This window comes from Nilaparvata lugens, chromosome 5 (genome assembly GCF_014356525.2).
Source record: "Nilaparvata lugens isolate BPH chromosome 5, ASM1435652v1, whole genome shotgun sequence".
NCBI lineage: Eukaryota > Metazoa > Arthropoda > Insecta > Hemiptera > Delphacidae > Nilaparvata > Nilaparvata lugens.
Genome location: NC_052508.1, coordinates 55,831,741 through 55,854,876, shown reverse-complemented (window position 1 = coordinate 55,854,876; position 23,136 = coordinate 55,831,741). Strand labels below are relative to the sequence as shown.

Sequence of the window (23,136 nt, the reverse complement as noted above, 5' to 3'; positions counted from 1 at the left end):
CTTCTCTGATTGGCTCTCGTGAAATTAATCACGATTAAAATTTATCCGGCATTAAGTATTATGATCACTGTGCCTATGACCACTTAAACTCCAATGTTTGGTTGCACAAAAGCCGATTGAATTTTAATCTTGATTAGTTTCACTAGAACCAATCAGATATGCCTTCTTTTCGAAATAACCTTCTCTGATTGGTCCACGTGGAATTAATCACGGTTAAAATTTAACCGGCATTTGGACTGATAATTCAACAATTATTCTAAAAGCCTCGTTAGAAGATAACTTATATCGTACATTTATACTGATTCAATCATAGATTCAAGATAACTATCTGAGTATCACGATAAATATAAACAGAGCTTGGGATACCAACTTGAAGCTACGAACAGTAATAGAAGCATAACTTATGTTTCATCCCCATAAAGTTAAAATAATATAGTTCCCTGAATGGTTTCCGGTTGGAACACAATAATTTATGAATCTGATCCATAGTGAGTTATGCATCTCATCCACAGCCAATCAAAATTTGTCATTTTTTACGTAAATTATATGGTTATAACCAGAGAATTATGACTATGAAGAACATATAGAACACATATTTTGCACCACAGAATAACTCATATTCATAATAAAAAAATGTAATTGTGATACAGAGAACATTACACACAGGAATTGGCTCAGTTTTAAAGTGTTCGTTAAACCACAGAATACGTGGACCATTCTCTCAAGTTATGCTTCATGCACTGAATTCTGCATCACAATTTCCCTTTTATTAGCCATTTAAAAGCGCCGTTTACTGCTTTTTGCCGAGCTCCAACTGTAGAAAAGCAGCTATATAGGAAGCATTTCTGACAACTTCGGGTCATGTTATTGCTCTAGAGTTCATTTCAACCCTGCTACGCTGCACTCTCTCACTTTTACTTTTTTCAAGATCGCAGGAATGAACTTCATTAGCACAGGTAGCTCAGTAAAATTATTGAAATCACATTATTTCTCAAGAGATAATGGTACTCATAGCTATTTTAAACATGTACTGGTGTATGGACACCGCAGTACAAACGTTTTAATACTGACAAAACTGCTGCATAGACATTTCAAAATTCCATAGAATGGTACAATCGAATGCGTGAAAGTTTACCATGCATCAGGAGTCAATCGTTATAGCGTGTAAAGTTTATAGCTAAACTTAGCTTTCTTATATTGTATCTCTCAAAATCATACATCATACCCTTTCAGAGGTAGATAAACTTAGATCGGTTAATCTTCTTCAATATGATTATTTATTCCCTACCATGCATCTACAATCGAAATCATAGTACGTGAATTATGAACATGATAGACATCGTGATTAGTGGAGAATAAGGAATTTTCATCCTCAATATCAAACTCAACAATATTATGAATGAACTACCACGATGAGTCACATCACCAATAGCTACACACACATCAATTCCTAGACGTACGGTATCTTACTCTCCTAAAAATTCCATTAGATTGAATATAACTTGACAAACATTAAATGTGATTTTAATCTGGTAGAATTTATAAGGCGGCAAAAAATCTATGTGTGTGTGATTTTCATCAACCCTATTAATCATTTCATTAATCATCAACCCTATTAATATCTCATCCTTGGGCCACATAATATCTCATACTCCTTTTTAAATTCCTGAACTTCCAATTTCATGAAAAAAATTTTCTCCTTAGTTTATTGTTGAAGTTAGCATAATTATCATTCTATTCAGGTATTTTATAATTTGTAGGCACCTGCTGTAAAATCTTTTAGGTTTAGCGGGACCAATTTTGTATTGCATCTCATTGAATATAATGATTGAACTCGCAGATTCATTTATCATTTCAAGCTCCATCTATTTGAAGGTGTGTACAAAAGGTGTGTATCTAGTCTAAAGGTGTGTACAGATATAAGCACCTCCAACACGCTCCCCGCACGCTCCGCACTTGCTCCGCAATCACTCCGATCATGCACGTTACGCGAGATGTTACACCATGGTTCGATTGAGGTTCGAAGGATGATCGATCCGCTCTTTTCTTATTGTTGACTTCGCTACAACCTAACCTCACAAATGTGAAACGTTCAATCCAGCTGATCGGGTGAAAAAACTAGATAAAATATTCTGACCAGGGGATTGCTGGGTAGCCTAATAATACATTATGTTTATATAATGAATATTATGATTATTTCATTTATTTTAATGTTTTATTATAAAAGGTAATGTCTGTCAATGTTTCAAAAGGTGAAAAGCTTGGTTGGGAGTTCGGCTTCTTTCTTCTAAATGCTAATATGCCGGTACCTATTATTATAAATGCTTTTATTATTTTATATTATTTAATTAAAAAATTAATTATTAATTTAGATAATTTCATTTGTTAACACAGAGATCGTAACTAATAACAAACGTTACAAACAAATACGTTGACCACGCATGCGCAACTATTGGTTAGTTCGACCTAGGAGCTTGCCAAGCTCGACCTCTGTTACACGCTCTTCTCTCGTTCCACTCTTGCTCCCAGGTCGATCATCAATCGCTCTGCTCGAGTGACGTTCGATTGCGGAGCAGAGCGAAAGTCTGTACGCTTAATGGTTCAATTCCATGGTTCAATTTTAAGTCTGTACGCTTAGTGGTTCAATTTCAAGTCTGTACACTTAATGGTTCAATTCCATGTAGAGAGAATATTCAAATGATGAAAAAAATACTAAGATATTTGAAACGAAAATGGCGTTCTCACTTGTAGTGTTCTCAAACCAGTGTTGAAACATTTCAGGATCTGTCCAAACGGTGGGCCAAGAAAGAAACTTTGTATTTCAGCTGCACACCACCTGTAGAAGTCGTCGGTATTCTTTCAGCAAGCTCTTCAAAAGAAGCAAGCAGGCCAGTGTATTTCTGTGACAAGAGGCCAGTGTATTTCCTATCAAAGGATATTGAATTACGACAGTGCCAGAGCTGTGCCACTACATCTCTTTCAGCGCATTCAAGAACACCACTGACAGGACCAGCGTTTCTTGTGAGAGCGGACTGTTTCTTTGCGCTCAGGAATCCGAAGCGATGGGATTCCTTTCTGCTCTCGGCGGCTGCGGCGGCGACAGAAGCCAACAGGAGCAGCTCTGTCAATTATTGGTGAGGCAAGAAATCGACAGCAGACCTCTATTTCCGAATGTCAGCCAAGTTTCTTTCTGCCTTTCCATTTCATCAGCGACGATAGCTTACAAAAAGCGCGCGCTGCCATTGGTTGACATCAAAAGACGCTTTTCAACTTTGTAGAATCAGTGAATTACTTCAGAATAGTAGTCAGACATCGATTTGCTCTGATTGGAAAAGTTAAGTTTGACGAAAGTGTTGAGTTCTCGAAAAAAATCACCGACAGTGGTATTTGAAATTGAGATTCAGATGGAGAATTCTGGAATTAGTTTTCAATGTGCATGGATGCAAGGTGGTTTGTGCAAAGTGCCGGTCTCCTAGATTCTGAAGCTGGATTTCCATACATCAGTGATCGGTAAAGTGTGAATATTATTCCCATAAGTTCTAATGGGACAATCCATACTCGCTTGGCCGTACTGAGTGCGAACAGTACAATCAGATTTCATGGAAATCATATTTTCACTGTGCCGCTGACTTTCACTGGTATAATATATCATTCATTATGCACTATATTACCTTAATTTTAAGTATTCATCTTAAGTAGCCTACCTCTTCTATGTTTAGTAGGTTGCGTTGAAACAATTGAGTGATTGATACAGGATGGAAGATACAGAGATGAAAATGAAAAAGTATTCCCATTTACTAACAACATATTAATTTGAAATAGCGAATCAAATTCATCAGTTCAGCAATAGAAATGCCAGTCCAACAATGTGAAGAATTGATCCCTCGAAATATTTTTTTTTAGTTGATATTCACAATTTTCACGAGGTGTTGAAAACAATAGCATTTATAAATAACAAGAACGTATATTTTAGTAAGATTAGCAATTTTAGCAATTAGCAATTACAAGCTTTACAATGAATAACGTGGATTTATTGATTGACTCATTTGTATAATCCGACTTGATGTACGGTGGATAAGAGTATATCTCATATTCAATATTCTAATAGTACTCAGAGGAACGACTAGCTAGTATAATAATTATACTGAATATTGAAGGAATTGTATGATAAGGAATAGGTTCCTGGTGGAGAATTGAAAATCTAGCCATCTCGAGCCATAAGATATGCATGAAAGCAGAAAGTTTTTATCGGTTTCAGAAACTTTTCGGGTCTTACAAGAGCGAGTTAAGCTTTCAAGAGACAGACGTAATGTATAGGATTCACGCCTGTTGCTTTTTGAAGCACTAAATTTCAGCGGTGAATGCAAACTTCTCGCCCTATGTTATTCGGCTCAGAGGAAGAAATAAATTCACCACATCCTTCAACTAGGGGAAAACCGGCGGATTCTCATGCCCTGTGAATTCCTGCCACGATGTCATGGATCAACTGAAACTGAGGACTGGGAAATAACATTGTTGATGTAATAATGCTATTGAGGATGGAAGTGATAATCTGCTCTCTTCTCTCCTCTATCCACAGCACACTCTTTCTTTCTCTCTAACTCACTCTCCCTCTCCCTCTCTCTCTCTCTTCTCTCTCTCTCTCTCTCTATCTCTCTCTCTCTCTCTCTCTCTCTCTCTCTCTCTCTCTTCTCTCTCTCTCTCTATGCCTCTCTCTCTCAGCCAGTATATATTGTAATCTACATAAATAAAGTACTCAATCAATCAATCTCTCTCTCTCTCTCTCTCTCTTCTCTCTCTCTCTCTATGCCTCTCTCTCTCAGCCAGTATATATTGTAATCTACATAAATAAAGTACTCAATCAATCTCTCTCTCTCTCTCCTCTCTCTCTCTCTCTCTCTCTCTCTCTCTCTCTCTCTCCCGGTCGTGTGTTAATGGGGAGGATAATTATTTTATATCCTTCTTAGAGAATCGACAATTATTTGTTGAAACACCGCCGAGTTATGAAGTTACATCACATTATTTTATCATCGCTATCCTAATTTCATTCAATCTTTATTCTCATTTATTAATTGTTTATACTTTGTAAAATTCGTTGAATAATTAGCATTACCGTCATTTAATGTAAATTCGTGTATAAGCCAGTAAATATTGTAACATACATAAATAAAGAAATCTAATCTAATCTCTTTAGGGTTGTGTGGCAGAGAAGACCAGGAGTCCTAACTCCGTCATGATAAAGGCATACAGTCAATCAACCAATCTCTCTTTCTCTCCCACTCTCTCTTACTCTTTCTCTGATTTTAAATGATTTTAAATTTGATTCCGATGGTAGGGGATAGATGCTTCCCATACTAGAACTGGTGCAAATACTCTCAGGATACCTAATCATCGAACTACTACTATCTATTCCAAATCGTTCCTTGTCAGTGCTTGTCGTGAATGGAATAAACTCCCCAACTCTATTAGATGTATTGAGAGCCGAGCGGGCTTTATCCTGTCTTTGAAATAGACAGGACATCTTATAGAGAAAATGACTGAATCTGTCCAACCCTAGAGCACTGCATGACAAATATTCTAATCTCCCTTCCTTTCCATTCTTCATTCCATTCATTCATCCATTTTCCACATCCCATCTCCATTCTACATAATACATATTCATTTTCCCATATCAATATTTTCTGTTCTTTAGTATTGTATATTGTCAATATTACTCAATCAATTTCTGAAATTTCAATTAAATCCCACCCTATAACATTTGTTTTATTTATCTAATTTTTACTATCAATGCAATATTGTATTCACTATCATTCTATATTTCATTCATCCCATAATTCTAAGATTTAAATCAACTAGTTTTTAACTCATTAAGTGGAGTGTAAATTATTTGAACATTACTCCGAGTTATAATTCTCAACAGCTCTAATTCATCACAACCCGGTCGTGTGTTAATGGGAAGGATATTTTATATCCTTCTAAAAGAATCGACAATCATTTTTGTTGAAACACCGCCGAGTTATGAAGTTACATCACATTATTTTACTATCGTTATCCTAATTGCATTCAATCTTTATTCTCATTGATTAATTGTTTATACTTTGTAAAATTCATTGAATAATTAGCATTACCGTCATTTAATGTAAATTAGTTTTATAAGCCAGTGAAAATTGTAACATACATGAATGAATAAATCTAATCTGAAATCTAATCTAATCTAATCTCCCTCTCTCTTGAGGGTTGTGTGGCAGAGAGGACCAGGAGTCCTAACTCCGCCCTAATAAAGCCATACAATCAAACAATCAATCTCTCTTTCTTTCCCACTCACTCTTACTCTCTCTCTCTCTCTCTCTCTGAATAATTTTAATTAAGAGTAATCAATTATTGATCAATCATAAACTTTCGACAGAAGAGTTCTTCAATAAAACGAATCAAAGTTCAGTGATTGAATATGCTGAATTTTTTTCATTGCGAATAATGCCCACATGGGCTTTTGTAGGTTCATGCCCACATGAACGTGAGTAATAAAAGGCGTAAGTAGATATCCCATGATATAGGGTGTTTATGTCGCAACTTTTACTGTTATCTCATGCCGATTACTGTTGATTATTGTCGAATTCTACTGTTTTGTTGGGGTGAGAGTGTAAGAACGGCACAATATGAGAGACCACCAGTGTCACACAGCTTCACGGGATAGAACTATGTGGACTATCGGCTTGAGATAACAGTAAAAGTTGCGACATAAACACCCTATACCATGGGATATCTACTTATGCTATTGTTTCTCTATGGTTATGATTATACAAGTATCACTCTCAAGTTGAAGTATTTTCAACACCAGAACGTAAGTTCAATTTCTTTTGTTATTCACATGATTGTAGAAATCCCAAATCTCTCCCTCACTTTCTCTCTCTCTCTCTCCTTCTCTCACTTCCTCTATATCTCTTTCTCTCTCTTGTGTATGTGGGCTATTCATTAGAGCGAGGTCGGAACTTGTTGGAAAAACCAGCGTTTTTTTATATATCTTAGTTCGAAATCGATCAAGTATACAAATCAAAATACTATACTGAGCTCAAATTGGATTTTCAACAATTTTAATATATCAGACAATACCCACCGCTCAAACAACAGTAGCGATAAGTTAACGTTTTGAAAGTAGATTAGAAAAGAGACAAGATTTACCGTTGAACAATGAATGCGAAAAAACGAAGGATAGAATAATGCAAGTAATGACGCCCCGCAACTTTATCATCAGACGAATCGCTTGAGAGATTTGCAGCAGCGCTTAGCAATAACGGGTTTGTGATGTCGATATATTATCGAGATAATTGCGTTCATTTAACAAACGAGTGCTGTGCTGTTCGTCTGGCTTCCTAATCTTTGTCTTAAGGGATGAACAATCCGAGTTTAAGGGATGAACAATCCGAGTTTTATTCAAGTTGGGGACGCCGCCTCCGAGTATTATTGCTCTCCAGTTCAAATGCCGCCACCGGGTGGCGGGGAAATTGGTGTTGGTGGAGGGGGAGAGGGGTCTTCCCCTCCCTCTCTCATTTCCCTCCTCATTTTCCCGACAACTGCTGCTCCGTTATTACGACGAGACAAATTTTCCAGCAAAGCGGAGAGGAAAGCGCACTTGGAAAAACAGAACATCTCGTTTGCCAGGATAGATAGGATCCTCAGGGAGCACTCTCTCGCTCCGTCCATAAATTCATTAAGGCTAAATGAGACACGAGTTCGAGTGTAGAAACTCCAGTGTCCCAGCTACAAGTACCTTGTTTCCCATGCTTGATGTCTGCTTTAACCGGAAAAGTTGTTCAAAAGCTTTAAACAAAGCAACCGATATTATTCACAAACAACGCTTCTCACATTCAACCGCTCTAAATGTCCTTCCAACTGGTTGACTTTACAAAAATAATATTGTCCTAAACTAATGATCGGAGTATCAACTCCACATTCTGGAATTGGAGATGCTGCTAGCTATTTTTTCGATAAGAATTCATTTATTTTTCAATTCTCCTAAATCAAGTATCTCTTGGTGTCAATATCAATTCTCCTACACCTCTATTAATCTCCTCATATTTCCCAATAGTACCTATAAGACATTCATTTTATATTGTATTGAATTGAATATACTAACTTATTTGTTGTTTCCTAATTTTTATTGTGCAAAATACTACAATCATAATATAATATACTTGTATTTGAACTCCATCCATCGAAGAGAATTTTCTTAAAAGAAGACATTCGAGAAAGTCAAACTCATGAAAAATATTAGATATAGTATTGATCAATTTGGCATTTTTTACAATTTGATCATTAGAATTCAATTATTGGATATAGTGTTGATCAATCGTCTGAAGGATGCAATAAATTAGTTCATTCATTCCATTACATTTCTATGCTCTATCACTGAATTAATTAGGAACCTTCCATCGACAATCCTCTATCACATAGATACTGGTTCCACATGGATGTTGGAAAATTATTTTTCTCTCTCTCTCTCTCTCTCTCTCTCTCTCTCTCTCTCTCTCTCTTTCTCTCTGCACTAGAAATCATCATACAATTGAAGGAAATGTGTTAGTTATATATCACAGGTAGTTAGTTCTTCACAAACAACAAAAATGGCATAAACTAATGTCAGATCAACTGAGAGCTTTATTTACTTGAAGCTTTACTACAAATTAATGATTAGCTTTGAGAGTCTATTCAAAACTTCCTTCTCTATACCATCTTAATGAGGAGAATTTCTCCTTATACTATAAAAGAAGATTCAATTGTTTATAAATTCTGCCGGATGACAAGCCTGAACCAAATAGAGTGAAATGTGAAAAATTATGTTTTGGAAAAAGAGCGAGGAAAAAGACAAACGCAGTGGGGTAGCGTGAGTTGGAGAGAGAAAAAGCAGACAATAGTTAGCAAATTTGGTCCCAATCCCGGAGGATAACTGGTGTGGGCTGAGCAAGGAAAGAGCATAGGTGCCAGAACAAATCCTCCAATAAAATTGGGCACTACTGACATGCCCATGTTGAGCATAATATCTATGTGGAACGACAGTAACGACTCGCTATTCACTGATCCAAACTGTGTCATTACATCACAGTACACTTCATTTAACGCGCTACGTAAAATTTCCTCTATAAATTTCCCCCGAGAATGTAGGGTAGTTTTTTGTGAGAGAGAGAACGCATGACCGGCCGTTAAAATCGAACCAGCTTCCCACTCATCTGAATAAAATGCCACTAGTTTCGCCCAAGACCTATTTCCACATCAATTGTGCCCTTAATCCTGAGTGTCCGATAAAGGCAAGATTTTTTTGGACGAACATTTTTCTCATCTGAATGGTCGGCAAACGATAAATTTCTTGAAAAATGGAATTTTTATGACTCGCAGTTTAACAATCTCAATTTGATGTTAGCATAATGTTCAGTATGCCTTTAATAATTGTGGTTCAACAACCATAATTATTATGTACTGTATACTGTAGTTATTATTTATCTCTTTTCTGTATAGGGCTACTTGTAATATAAATATAAAGAAAATAAAAATCTCAGTACCCTTTTTTTGAAATATTTCATCACAACATCACAAAATGTCCGAAACATGTTGTGATAAAATATTTCAAAAAAAGGGTACTGAGATTTTTATTTTCTTTATGTTTGTAGTTATTATGATTGTTTGTGAAACAATACAATAAAACAATGACGTATTCAGTTCACTCTTATGCTCTTATTCTTTGTAAACCACTAATACTAATAGATAAAAGATGGATATGCATAATCAAGTATAATAACTGGAGTAGTGGAGAGTTTCTGAAACCAAATCTAACAGGATAACTCACATTTTGAATCATTTTCATCTCAAATCAGTTGCAGAAATGATCATCCGTCAATGGAGTTGGGAAAGTATTAGCTCTCACATCATCTTAAACGATGACAACTTGGTTCCTGATTCAAAATTTCTCTAACGGCTCATCATGTATTTTACTTTTTCTTCTTTCTTCCACGGGTTAGGCATTATTGCCTGTTTCGAATATCTATGCCTCTAGAATCAACCCATATTTTCCTGGGACGGAAAAAATTGAGCATGGAAATCTCTACAATTAATTTCCAGTAACATTTTTACCTAATATTGAAAATAAGCTCGAAATTCTGGAAAATGTGATTATTCAAATGTTCAAACTGTTGATTCCAATGTACTTAGAATGTTTTCTATTTTGATTCTATTGAATCACTAGGCGTCAGGCTCGCTTCGCTCGCCATATCCGTCTAGCCAGGCATTATTGCCTGGACCCCCGACTGGATCGTCCAAGAATGAGATCAGCAGGCTCGCTTCGCTCGCCTGCATTTTTCATTTGAGCATTTTTATCATATGTTAGGACAATCCAGTCGGGGGTCCAGACTAAACGTCTGGCTAAACGGATATGGCGAGCGAAGCGAAACTGACGGCTAGTAATATAATATTCCCAGGATTGAAGTAGCAGTGCTCAATCAATTTTTCCGCGATAAATAATCTTCAACTTGGTGCCAACCTAACAAAGTCAACTCAACTTAATGCCAACCTGACAAAATTATTAATTTAGTTGCCAGTTAACAACTGTTTCGAAGAGGTAGTCTATCTAGATTATAGTTCTATAGTAACATATGATATGGAAATTTCAATTATAATTAAGAGATTGGGAGAAGAAGAATATACATGCTAAAAGACGAACTTTAAACCCTTAAAACAACCATTAGAGTTGAAATATTGCCAAAAGATTTCTTAGTGCGCCTCTAAAGGGCCAACTGAACATACCTACCAAATTTGAACGTTCTTGGTCCGGTAGATTTTTAGTTATGCGAGTGAGTGAGTGAGTGAGTGAGTCAGTCAGTCAGTCAGTCAGTCATTGAGTGCCATTTCGCTTTTATATATATAGATAGATTCACTTGGAGAGAAAGCAGAATCGAACTCGTCAGCTGATTGATCAAATTATAATGAAAATTTTTATAATGGCAAGGGAAGTTGTGTGAGTGCGCTACACCAGATTTTTTCATCATGTTTAGCGAGATTCTAATCATTCTTCAATTACTCTTGTGCTTGAAGAATCAAGTCAACCCCAAACATAATTTTCAATGTCAGTTCTACTGATGATATCCCTTGAAATAAGAGGGTATCCAACCCTGGACCAGCTGTGTGGCAATTTTCCAAGTCGTGCTTGGAACCCCTCTTACCAGCATTAACACCTACCCTACTCCTTATCAACTCCTACCCCATCTCCTTCATAGCATTACGCCTCCTTCTCATGACACGGCTCTGGTCCAACAAGTCGTCATCACTGCTAATACTCACCGATTCTGCCTTTTCTTCAGAGTGCTCTGCTCCTAGACCCTTTCTCACTTGTTCCAATCTCGTTCCCATCCTTTACCTTTCACCGAAACCTCTCCGAATTCTTCCAATCAGTGATGTCTGTCTTTGTTCCTTTGTTCGCCCACTTTTCCGGGTTTGCTCTCTCTTCAACCAAAAATTTCCTGGATTCAATCTAATCAATATCTTCCTTTCAAATTCACTCACTCATTCAATCACCCAATCAACCTGATCCATGCTGCATAGCATATTAATCAACTTTCCTGTTGAATCATCTGAAGAAAAATGAGATAATTTGGACAGTTTATTGAGGGTTGATTATATCATATTGCTTTGGAAATTCAGACTGTCTACAACTTCGGTAATCAATATTGTATCATTTAAATAGAGTTGTAATTAGTATTTTCCTAGGAGAACACATAAAGTTTTGATTGTGATACTTCTTTGAACGAAATCAGGACTTGTAAAACCCTGAGGCTGATTATATCATACCTCATAAAGCCTTCCATGCACTGTGATACAGATTGTTTTGGAAATTCAGACTGTTTACAACTTCGGTAATCAATATTGTATCATTTAAATAGAGTTGTAATTAGTATTTTCCTAGGAGAAAACACATAAAGTTTTGATTGTGATACTTCTTTGAACGAAATCAGGACTTGTAAAACCCTGAGGCTGATTATATCATACCTCATAAAGCCTTCCATGCACTGTGATACAGATTGTTTTGGGAATTTAGACTGTTTACAACTTCGGTAATCAATATTGTATCATTTAAATAAAGTTGTAATTATTATTTTCCTGGGAGAAAACACCTAAAGTTTTGATTGTGATACTTCTTTGTACGAAATCAGGACTTGTAAAACCCTGAGGCTGATTATATCATACCTCATAAAGCCTTCCATGCACTGTGGTACAGATTGTTTTGGAAATTCCGACTGTTTACAACTTCGGTAATCAATATTGTATCATTTAAATAAAGTTGTAATGAGTATTTTCCTAGGAGAAAAAACATAAAGTTTTGATTGTGATACTTCTTTGTACGAAATCAGGACTTGTAAAACCCTGAGGCTAGGCGTACACCAGTTAGTCAAGCCAAGACAAGACATGTTCAGACACGTTCAGTCACAAAACTTCACATTGTTGCTTATGAAGACATGTCAAATTGCAATGACTGATCAGTGTGATTTGCGTCATAAGCAACAATGTGATTATTGTAATCGAGTCTGATCATGTAATGTCTTGTCTTGACTGACTGGTGTGCGCCTAGCCTAATACTTTACTTGATGTAACAGGTTTAAAATAGGGAATACAATGTTACAGCATGTCATTTCATATAGGAAACAAGTTGAAAGTCAAATACTTTACTTGATGTAACAGGTTTAAAATAGGGAATACAATGTTACAGCATGTCATTTCATATACTGTAGGTAACAAGTTTAAAGTCACATTAATCAACTAATATTATCAATTTTACTTGGGGCCTATGGTTTGTATCATTTACAAACGATTCCGTTACACTTTTTTCTCGATCTTCTTGGTAATCGGAAGAGAAAAATCACTGAATTATCCAAAAGAAGGAAAAGGAGGGGAAAGATGAGATGGAGGAGAAGGAGTTGAAGAAGGAGAAGAAGGAGGATGAGGAGGAGAGGAAGGAGATGGAGGAGGAAACACTTGAAAGGCAAAGGAGAAATTGGAGAAAGGATGGTAGAATGACATGTTAAAGAAAAATTATGAGTCAGAGAAAAATTGAATGAAATCACGGTTGACAAATGAACGTCTATCCACTCACAATATTACTGTCAAGTTACAGCAAGTGGAATAGCAAATTGTGCAACTCGCACATAAATTTCATAGAAAAGTATTAGAGACACCAACTGAGTGGAGTGGAAGACTATTCATGGTAGCACGTGGTGCGAATATGATTTGGCCAGAGTATAAATTTGGAAGAGTGAGTCCAGGGGTAGGGGGAGTCCCAAGGGAGAGACCCGGCGAATCTCGTTTGCCCCACATAAGATGGCAGACTCACCCCAAATATCTAACACGTATCTTTATTTCAACTGACGGATCGACTGAACTCTCACATATATTGTTTGCCTCGGCAATTGTTTCCAACTTCCGTGGGAATCCTAATGGACGATCGTGTCACGAAGCCAAGCAGATTTATGGCTGGTTTTAGCTTCCGATACAAACGATCCATTCAAGCCGATTCGATGGATCGACGCCTCATCACTATCATTTTCAATTAACGCTGGAAAGAAACTGAATTTATTTCCAACCTGACGTGGAACATGGATTACATTTTTTTATTTATTCATACAATAATTATTACACCATCAAAATGATAGGGAGATATAAATAAGGTAACCTTGTGCTATTCCTCTCCCAAATTCAGATAAGGTTACACATTGTCCGAAATAGGTCGAGTTTTGTAGTTGTTCACTTCACAAAATCTACTGTGTTGGAAGATTGATACCCTTAAGTAGGGAACCCACTATGTCGTCACCGTCAGGCGCCGTCCGGCACCGACCGTCACCGTAGCGTATCGGCAACATTGCTTTGCATTGTTTTAAACGAACGGCAACTCACTATACCCGACCGTCACCGGCCACCGTCGGCTACCATTGCTGTTTGGGGCATTCTTGCCGGATAGCCGATCCGTTTTTTTTTATCATTCTTCCAGTCGACATTCAACTATCAGTGAAGTCACATCGCCAGTGTTTTGTTGTAGTGCGCCTTTGTTCTGTGAGCGATGAGTACGGACGAAATATTGATAGAGGCTATTAGGGAGTATCCCTTCCTGTATAATACTAGTGATAATAGTTATCACGACAACAGGAAGAAAGATAATGCTTGGCAGGAAATCTCAGAAAAGTTTGATACAGGTAAGTCTCAGGTAAGTTATTTACAAATATTATTCTGTAAGCGAAATTATGAAATCAAAGTTTTGGCCGTTTGACAAATTACACGATGATGGGAAAGGGCTCAAATTGAAGGTCTTGACCCCAGGGACTCGGGAAAAGTTAGCAGTCATCTTGAAAGTCATCAGCAATCGAGAAATAACGTAAAACATCAGTCATAAGAAAAGCATGGGGATTGGAAAACATCTGTTTTATTTACGTTAAAACGTGGTTCTGCTCGATTTAAAGTTACGTGCTAGATTATACAAGCAAGCTACTGTAATAAAACTGAAATAATTTTTAGGGGCTTAGGCCCTCCCCTCACGCCTGGTTTTGTATATTCTCAGAATTTGACAACACGCTATTTTATCATTGATTTCAACAAATATTCTGTTAATATTTCAGTACCTATGCTTCCTCCGTTTCTGTATCTCTTCTTTCTTCAGCACATGCTGCGGCTATTACTAGCAATTCCTCGTCTGATGAACTCTCCATCGCAACTGATGCATTTCTTCTGGTTAGCTCCGGTTTCTGACGGAGCTAACCAGACGGGCAAGTGGGTTACCGCCGGAAAAATGACGGTGAAGGCGGCGACTGACGGTGATGGTCGGTGCTGGAGGGTGCCTGACGGTGACAGCATAGTGTGTTCCTTGCTTTAAATGAGAGTGATTCTGTTTCCAACGTGAAGTGAAACATGAATAATTTAAATTATTGAGAATTGTTTAGTACCCGATGACAGTGATGCTCATATATTATGTTTTGTTCTAGATTTTGGGAGGAGCTCTGATGATGAAAAGTTCGAAATTCGTGTTGAATAGGTACCCAATTGAATGATATTTGGTCACCCATTGATGGGATCTTGGGCGCTTGTAAGTAATCCCAGTAACCCCTTTACGGGGCTCCAGGTAATTGTAACTTCCAATCAAATTTTAGTGATTAATACATGCACAGTTAACGTTCCTCGACTGATAATTTGTGTATCAGAACTTGAAAATGCCATTTTTCAGACTTCTATGTTGAGATTCATATTATTTCATTCATTAATTTCATCGTGTACAATTATTCAACTCAAGAAAAGGTACAACAGGTTTGTACCCAAGATTGCACTATTGCCAATTGATGCTATGAAATCCAAAACAAGATGGAGGCTATAAGGGGCACTCTTTAGAACTACATCCTTGTCAATAATTCGATAACTTATGAATAATTATTAAATAACCATTAGTAATTTATTGAAGTTTGAACATTATCTCGAACATAAATCACATATTATCTAATTATTATATGAAGTAATAACAACAACTATTATTAATGATGCTTCTCCCCATCCACGATTTCTACCGTATTTCTACCGTGTCGAAACGGAGCATGAATACGATAAAACTCTATTCTATCTGTATTCCAGGACAGGTAGTTTACATGGAACATATCTCCCATACAACACGAATAGAAATAAAAAATAGTTCCGATATGAACACAATATTCAGAACGTTCATGGTTTATCAAACGTTTCATGTTCAAATTTTTCAGTCGAGATGTTTCATTGTAGGCCTATAGAAAAGTGAAGAATCTCAATTCATACAACGATTATTCTGTTACTATCAAACAGTTCTATCAGACACTTCACGTAGTTTTCAGCTACTTGAATGGATTTAACAGCTTAATTAGGTGATTCTCATTGTGTTTCAGTTACAGTTTTCATTGTGTAGAAACACAATAACACAGTATCTCATTATTCATTCTGTTTCAGTTACATCAATATTAATGCTAATACTAATATTAATCTACTGCTTCTAACCTACAGACGAAGGCATAGAAGCATCAAATAAATTATTGTTCGAATCAACTCGAGGTTCGAGTTTTCGATTACAGATGAGTCTTCATGATAAATAATCGATTGATACCATTCAAAGTTGGAAAAGGTCCTATAACAAGCGATCTCGGTTGATCAAATGTTTGAGTCTCTCGATTCAAATTAACTGCCCGCTTCACTTGTCGCAACTAGTTATTTTCATAGGAAGCCTTTCAACGCTCTGTATTCCCATCAATTCTTTTGAGGCCACTGATAGCGTTGAAACCCAAATCGAGTTTAATGGATACAGGAATGAGTCGTGTATCATTTTTTCATGTTTGAAGATGGTGGGGGGGAAACCAGAACGTCAAAGGGATAAGTTATCAGTTGACTGGTCAAAGCGTTGCTTGTAGATACACAAATGAGCTCTGGCCTGTTCAGTCGGCAAACAACCATTCATGAATTCTCCAGTCGTGTATGTCTCACATCACAACAACCCGTTCTATTATTATGTGTGTCAGTGTGTGGCTCATAGAACAGTACGTGGCTCATACGTCGTCACCTTTGACCGTGTGCTTACTGCGGTGACATTTGTCAATGGATCAAATAATCAAGCACACGATAAAGGACTATTCAGTTCAATGCATTCATAGAGAATGTACATTGTTGTAGCAGCCAATCATAAGGTCATGATAGAGTAGCATTACCATATTCAGAGAGAATAATTGAAGATGGATGAAATTCAAAAGACGTAGTACTGAAAATTATTACAAGAGTCTAGTATCAAATAATGTTCATGAAAATTACGTTCAGTATATATAATGCATTAGGATCATATTGAGTGAATATTTCTAATCAATTTATTAATGCAAGCCATCTAAATTCAAAATGTATAGATTTCATGTCTACTTTGGACTAAAATTATTATTTTATCTTCCATTGTTATTACATTAGTGTCATTTGCATTGTGAATAATCAATAATTGTATAAGGTTATTCATCTACTTATCAATGTTTTATTTATCTTCCATTATTATTTTATCTTCCATTGTTATTACATTAGTGTCATTTGCATTGTGAATAATCAATAATTGTATAAGGTTATTCATCTACTTATCAATGTTGATTGGGCCAAAAGCAATAAGGCTAATGATTCTATTTTATGTATGAGATCTGATAGAGATTGATTGAACTCTTTGAATTGTTTGTTTTTTATATTGATTTTCACGGTTTTTGCAGATTTGTCGCCTTGGGACATCGGGAGATCGGAAATCATAATATATTCCGAGGGTTGGACTCTCTGCACAAGAGAATGAGATTCCGTGTTTTGAAATTAGTCTCCTATCTTGTAGATGAATGCTTCAACTTCTCAACAAAGTTCAATCCCCAATAAACCATATCAACAATGGGAATAATAATAATAGAAATGAAAGAATTTCCAATCCGATATTGGAATCAGAAAGCATATCACGTAAAAAATAATGAATATAAACACTTTCCCAGTCTAGAGAAAATCAATGACGAGAAAAATCCTCCACAGCACCGCAGCAATAACCAAGAATTCGTTACAATTCTTTCAGACTTGAGACAACAGTTTTATCAACGATTTCAAGATTTTAAAAGCATATCAAATATGGTACAATTCATCAACTCTCTTTTGTAGAGATCTATGCAGAAGATTTTGCAGCTTGTGTTATACAACATTTTGGTGGAGATCAGGCTTCAGTTGAAATGGAATTTGTGGATTTTAAAAATGATCTGTCTCTCAGATCACTTTCTAAAACTGAAAATATTCGGCCTCAAGTCCCCAAAGAAAAATATCCAAATATTATTCAAGTTGCATTGAGGGTGAAAGCTATGTTCAGCTCTACTTACTTGTGTGAAGCATCTTTTTCAAGTATGAAATTCATGAAAAATCGATATAGGGACAGACTAACTGATGAACATTTGGACAACTGCATCAGAATGGCGGCTACAACGTACACTCCAAACATCAAGTAAATACTTTACCAAAAAGAGTACGTTACACTGCTCTCATTGAAATGTACATTTCAACTTCTGTTATACTTTTTGCTATAAGTAGATTTCAACACTAGAAATTTATCTTTATAGGCAATGAAAAATACTTTCTTCAGTCTAATATTCCTTGGTAGCTCACTAGAAGTTTTATGAATGCTATTCTAGCTCACAGGCTCATTAGTTGGCGACCATTGATTTAATGAAATGTGAATGATTGTTTAGAGTCCTGATTCCTGGTTATCAAAACTTAATAATTTTTCCACCGAAAACTTTGATGAAACGAAAATATTTTATCCATCGAAAACTTCCAAAATGCATTTGTGATAAATCGAAAAAGTGTTCTGATATTAGATTGGTTAGCAACAGCAATGTTGGCAAAGTGATTGTTAGAAAAAATGAACCTCAGTGGATTGGCAGAGATAGAGAAGTTTGCACATGGAGCATCGGAATATTTGAATCAATTATTTATTACGTGAAAGTTCATTATCACAGATAAAGCAATAACATACTCGTAACACGATAACGGTATTGACTATCAAGAATATTTCTCTCATCTCGCAGAACTCAATCAGTTTTCACATTTGAGTAGGGCAGTGAATCATTTCACTTGTTTCCTGATCGTATATCCTCATTCCAATTGGTGTTTCTGAAACACCTTTACGTTACAAACTATTGACACAGTTTTTTAACAAGTAAATCATAAGGAGGATTCTGTTTTTATAACCCAAATCCTTACAAAAAAAACAATAAGTCATGGACCATGAACTAAATATTAACTGGATGGATGTGAATGGTTGAAAACAGTACTATCCTCAACAGAAATGTGTAATCACCTTTCACACTAGTTCCACTACCACATCATCTTACCACACACTTACTACCCGACTATGAAATCCATTCGAACTCATTTGCTCTCTTATTTGAGTTTGACCAATGCTGATTTAAATTTGATTAGATTGAAATTAGAAGCAACACATAATAATTACGCTAAATTCACGTTAAACATGATCAGACCAAATATCACGAGGTTTGTAGCCAGAAGCATGATACCTAAAGCTGGGGTTTCGTTTGTGCGTAAATACCATGACGGTGAGGATCTCAGATTGGGAAGATTTCAATTTCTCTAAATAACCTAAAATATTATGTTCAATTATGTTTCAATGGGAGAGGTTGAGTTAATACTTTTTTTTACTTTAAAATGGCAATATATTGACATTATTAACGAAATGTATATTAATAATTTTCAAAAATTATTAAAATGATAAAGCATATTAGAAATGTTTAGTTCTTGAATAATTAACATGAATAATAGAAAATTACACTTGAAATTTGGACAATATGAATGTCAACGATGCTTGTAGTCGTCGACTGTGGAAATTCACGCACAAACGAAAATGCACCTTTAGGTCGCTTACTCGGTGAAAGTTTCAACCGAGTTAAATCAGCTGGTAGTTTTATCTCAAAAATAACGATATTGTAACAGAAGGATCGAATTGATGCAGTTCAAATGAGATTCCGTTTCAACTAGCACTGTGTAAACAGCCATTAGTGCCGTTTGCACAGTAGCAGTTAAATGAACAGAAATTTCATTAAATTCATATCAAGACTTGTTTGCTAGATCCAGTGACTAGCACCTAGTAATCAATTCAAGCCATACAAATAAGTCTATACAGCTCACTTGAATCCAAGCATTTGTTCGATAATTACTTAGAACTAGCAATAATTGCTAGCTTTTATTCAATCCAGCCAATTTGTTTTATTTCAGAAGTCACCATCTAATCAAACTCAGTTTAAGCTCTCAGTGTGCAAACTACCCTTAAGGTGTAAGCGTAACACTGAGAAATATGTCAGTAGTATATATTTTGTTAGGTGATACTGTTTTGTTACTTGAGCAGACTGTATTATAATAAAGGGAGGTAATAAGGCATCGATTAGCGTAGTGATGTACGCTCGACAGTCTGTCGCTATGGAGATGCAGTACTGATGGGGGTGGAAGGAAGGGGGTGGTTAAGACGGCCTTCACTTACTCAGCTCGAGTCCCCGAGTTGCTAACAGCTGGCGAGAGCGGGAACGGGAACCATATGGATGGAATACACACGTCCCCGCAGATTGGACCGGTCTACTGCAGTCAGTCAAAGTCGCGCGACTCCTGACAAAACGCCGCTGCACACTATGTCTGTCTCTCTCGCACTCAAGCACACGGCGACGTTGTTTTGTTGACGTTGTGGTTGTGTCGTTGGAGACGACCCGCACAAGAGCACTCTAGCACCGGGACTGAACCACCAACCGGGACACAACCCCCGAAGCACAGCATCCAGCATCCATCCCCTCTCCGGGTGACTCCGGCACCCCCTCCGCCCTACCTGCCAACCTGCAACTCGCACCCACACCACCCACATCAGCCTTACCCCCCCCCACGCAGTATCTACTCAATTTTCTCATCCTTTTCCTCTCCTCGACACCCACCTCCCCATTAGGCTCTCTTTCCCTATCAACTCATCTCCTCTTCTAGCTTTCTCATCTATTCCTCTTCCTCTATTCATAATTTATTCCCCATTTCTACTAAAACTATTTCTATCATCCTTTTCATCAGTTTTCTCATTCTCTCCCTCCTCATCTACCACATCAGTTCTCCTCATGCTCTTTACCTTCAATCCAGCTCTTTCAAGCTCTCTCCCCCTATCAACTCATCTTCTCTTCTAGCTTCCTCATCTATTCCTCTTCCTCTATTTATAATTTATTCCCCATTTCCACTAAAACTATTTCTACCATCGTTTTCTCCTTCTCATCAGTTTTCTCATTCTTTCCCTCCTCATCTACCACATCACTTTTCCTCATGCTCTTTCCCTTCAATCCAGCTCTTTCAAGCTCCCTATCAACTAATATTCTCATCTAGTTTCCTCATCTATTCCTATTCTCTATTCTTCCTCCAACTTCTTCATCGGTTTCTCCTCTTCATTGTCTCTCTCATCTTTCTCATCCTTTCCCTCCTCGTCCACCACATCAGTTTACCTCATGCTCATTCTCTTCATACCAGCTCTTTCAATCTCTCTTTCCTTCTCATCTAGTTTCCTCACCTTATTCCTATTTTCTATTTTCTCTCCAACTTCTTCATTGTTCTCTCCTTTTAATTCAACTCTTACTCTCTTATATTTCTAGATCTTCTCACCTTTCTACTCCTCCCTCTCATCAGCTTCTACTTCTCCCTCATTTATTTTATTCCTTATCTCTCTACTATTTTTCCCCAGTCATTCAACCCTTTTTTCTTCTCTTATTCTCATGTTTCCCTTCTCAACAAATATTCTATCACTTCAAATTTCAAATTCTCTGACTCCTTTCTGCTCAGTAATACAACCGAACCGCTACCGCTCCCTCCCCCCGCTCTACAACCTACTCATCCTTTTTCCACCCCTTTTTCCACCAGTACGTCCTCCTCCTCTCCCTAATCCCCCTCCTCCTGTTCATCCTCCCCCACCCTCCTTCGCCACTTCCACATCCTTTTTTCTTCCTTCCCACCCTTTTATACTCTTCAACGCCCTTTCTTCCTATACTGCCCCTTCCTTTTTCTCTCCTCTTATCATCCCAGACCTGCTCCACCATCTACATCTTCTCTTCTGACTCTCATCCTCCTACTCCTCCACCTTCTCATCCTCCTACTCCTCCTTCTCCTCCTACTCCCACAACACCTCTTCCACCATTGCCTCCTCCTCTTCCGACTTCATCTTTTCCACCTCCTCCTACTACACCCCCTCATCATCATCCTCCTCCTACTACTCCCTCTCCTCATCCACCTCCTCTTCGTTCTTCTCCTTCACCAACTCCTCCTCACCCCACCCTCCACTACCTCTTTCACCTCCCTCACCTCTTCCCACTCTTTCTCCCATCCTCTCCCGCGTACCACGGCACAACCGCAACGACAGAAACCCCCTGCCACCCCCTCACACCGCACGTTGGCCTCGAAAACCGATAATCGTAGCACAAAACTCATTGAACACGAAAACCTAATTGCAAAATACATTAGAGATAGCGCAGATATTCAAAGCTGACGGCACAGCGTGTCTGACCCCAGCCAAGGCGAAATTCGGCACAACATCAAAGACTCTTTGACTGCTGCCGACACCGCTACTTACTCCAACGCCACGCGCACTACGATAGGTTCACAGTTTACCAAAGAGTATATTGCTGTTCAACTAACCTTGTTAAACTTATTGTTATTCAACTGATAATTATTATCACACACATTACTAGACCCCAACTAGGATTAGTTGAAGTTTACCAAAGAGTATATTGTAACACATTAGTAGAACCCAACAACGATAAGTTCAGAGTTCACCGAAGAGTATATATAGTTGATCAGCTAACCTTGTTAAACTTACCAGTGCTACTCAAATAATAATATTCCCACACATTACTAGAATCAAAGGTGAAACTGTGTCTGATGTTAGAGAGCTACGAATTTGGTTTCAACTCTCTCTGTTGTCAGTAACAATCTCAATAGAATAATGTTGTAGAATCGTTGAATAACAGGGTTTGATTTCATTGGTGCGTTTTGGTTGGTCATACTATATTGAGAGAGAAGTAATTTAATCAAGCTTCGAGAATATAAGGGGTTCATGAACACCCTCTTCTTGAATGGAAAAGACTAAGGAAATTGTCATAAAATCACTGATTTATTGATAATTAGAAAGACCGGTTTCGGTTATTACACCATTGTCAATCTGATAAACAGAGATTAAATTTAAAACAGAGATTGTCCAGTTTATCAGAGATTGACAATGGTGTAATAACCGAAACCGGTATTTCTAATTATCAATAAATCAGTGGTTTTTTGACAATTTCTTAGTCTTTTCCATCCAATATGAATAATTACCACAATATCAACTTCTCAACTACACAAAAAAACACCCTCTTCCCTGAGATTATTTCTAGAGACATACTGAAAGTTGCAAAATGATTATCATGTTTCTTAATCTTGAATCCACATTGAATGAATCATAAAGAATTATTACTGAGTGATCTGGCTGGCTCAGGACAGGTGTCAGAGTTTTCAGGTTACACATTATCAATTTCGGGTCTTTTAATATGACTT

At 37.2% G+C, this 23,136-nt stretch overlaps 1 protein-coding gene across 6 annotated transcripts in view; it reads right to left on the bottom strand.

Annotated features, from left to right (window-relative positions):
- Positions 1-20,334, bottom strand: part of LOC111045928 (dipeptidase 1) — a 173,388-nt gene extending 153,054 nt beyond the window's left edge. For 5 of the 6 annotated variants that reach the window (XM_039428817.1, XM_039428815.1, XM_039428820.1 and 2 more), the window contains exon 1: positions 20,075-20,334. The gene's annotated coding sequence lies outside the window, so the exon portion shown is untranslated. Of the gene's footprint in view, positions 1-20,070 lie in introns of all 6 variants that reach the window. The other variant, XM_039428816.1, reaches the window with a different exon arrangement.
- Positions 20,335-23,136: the final 2,802 nt, after the last annotated feature.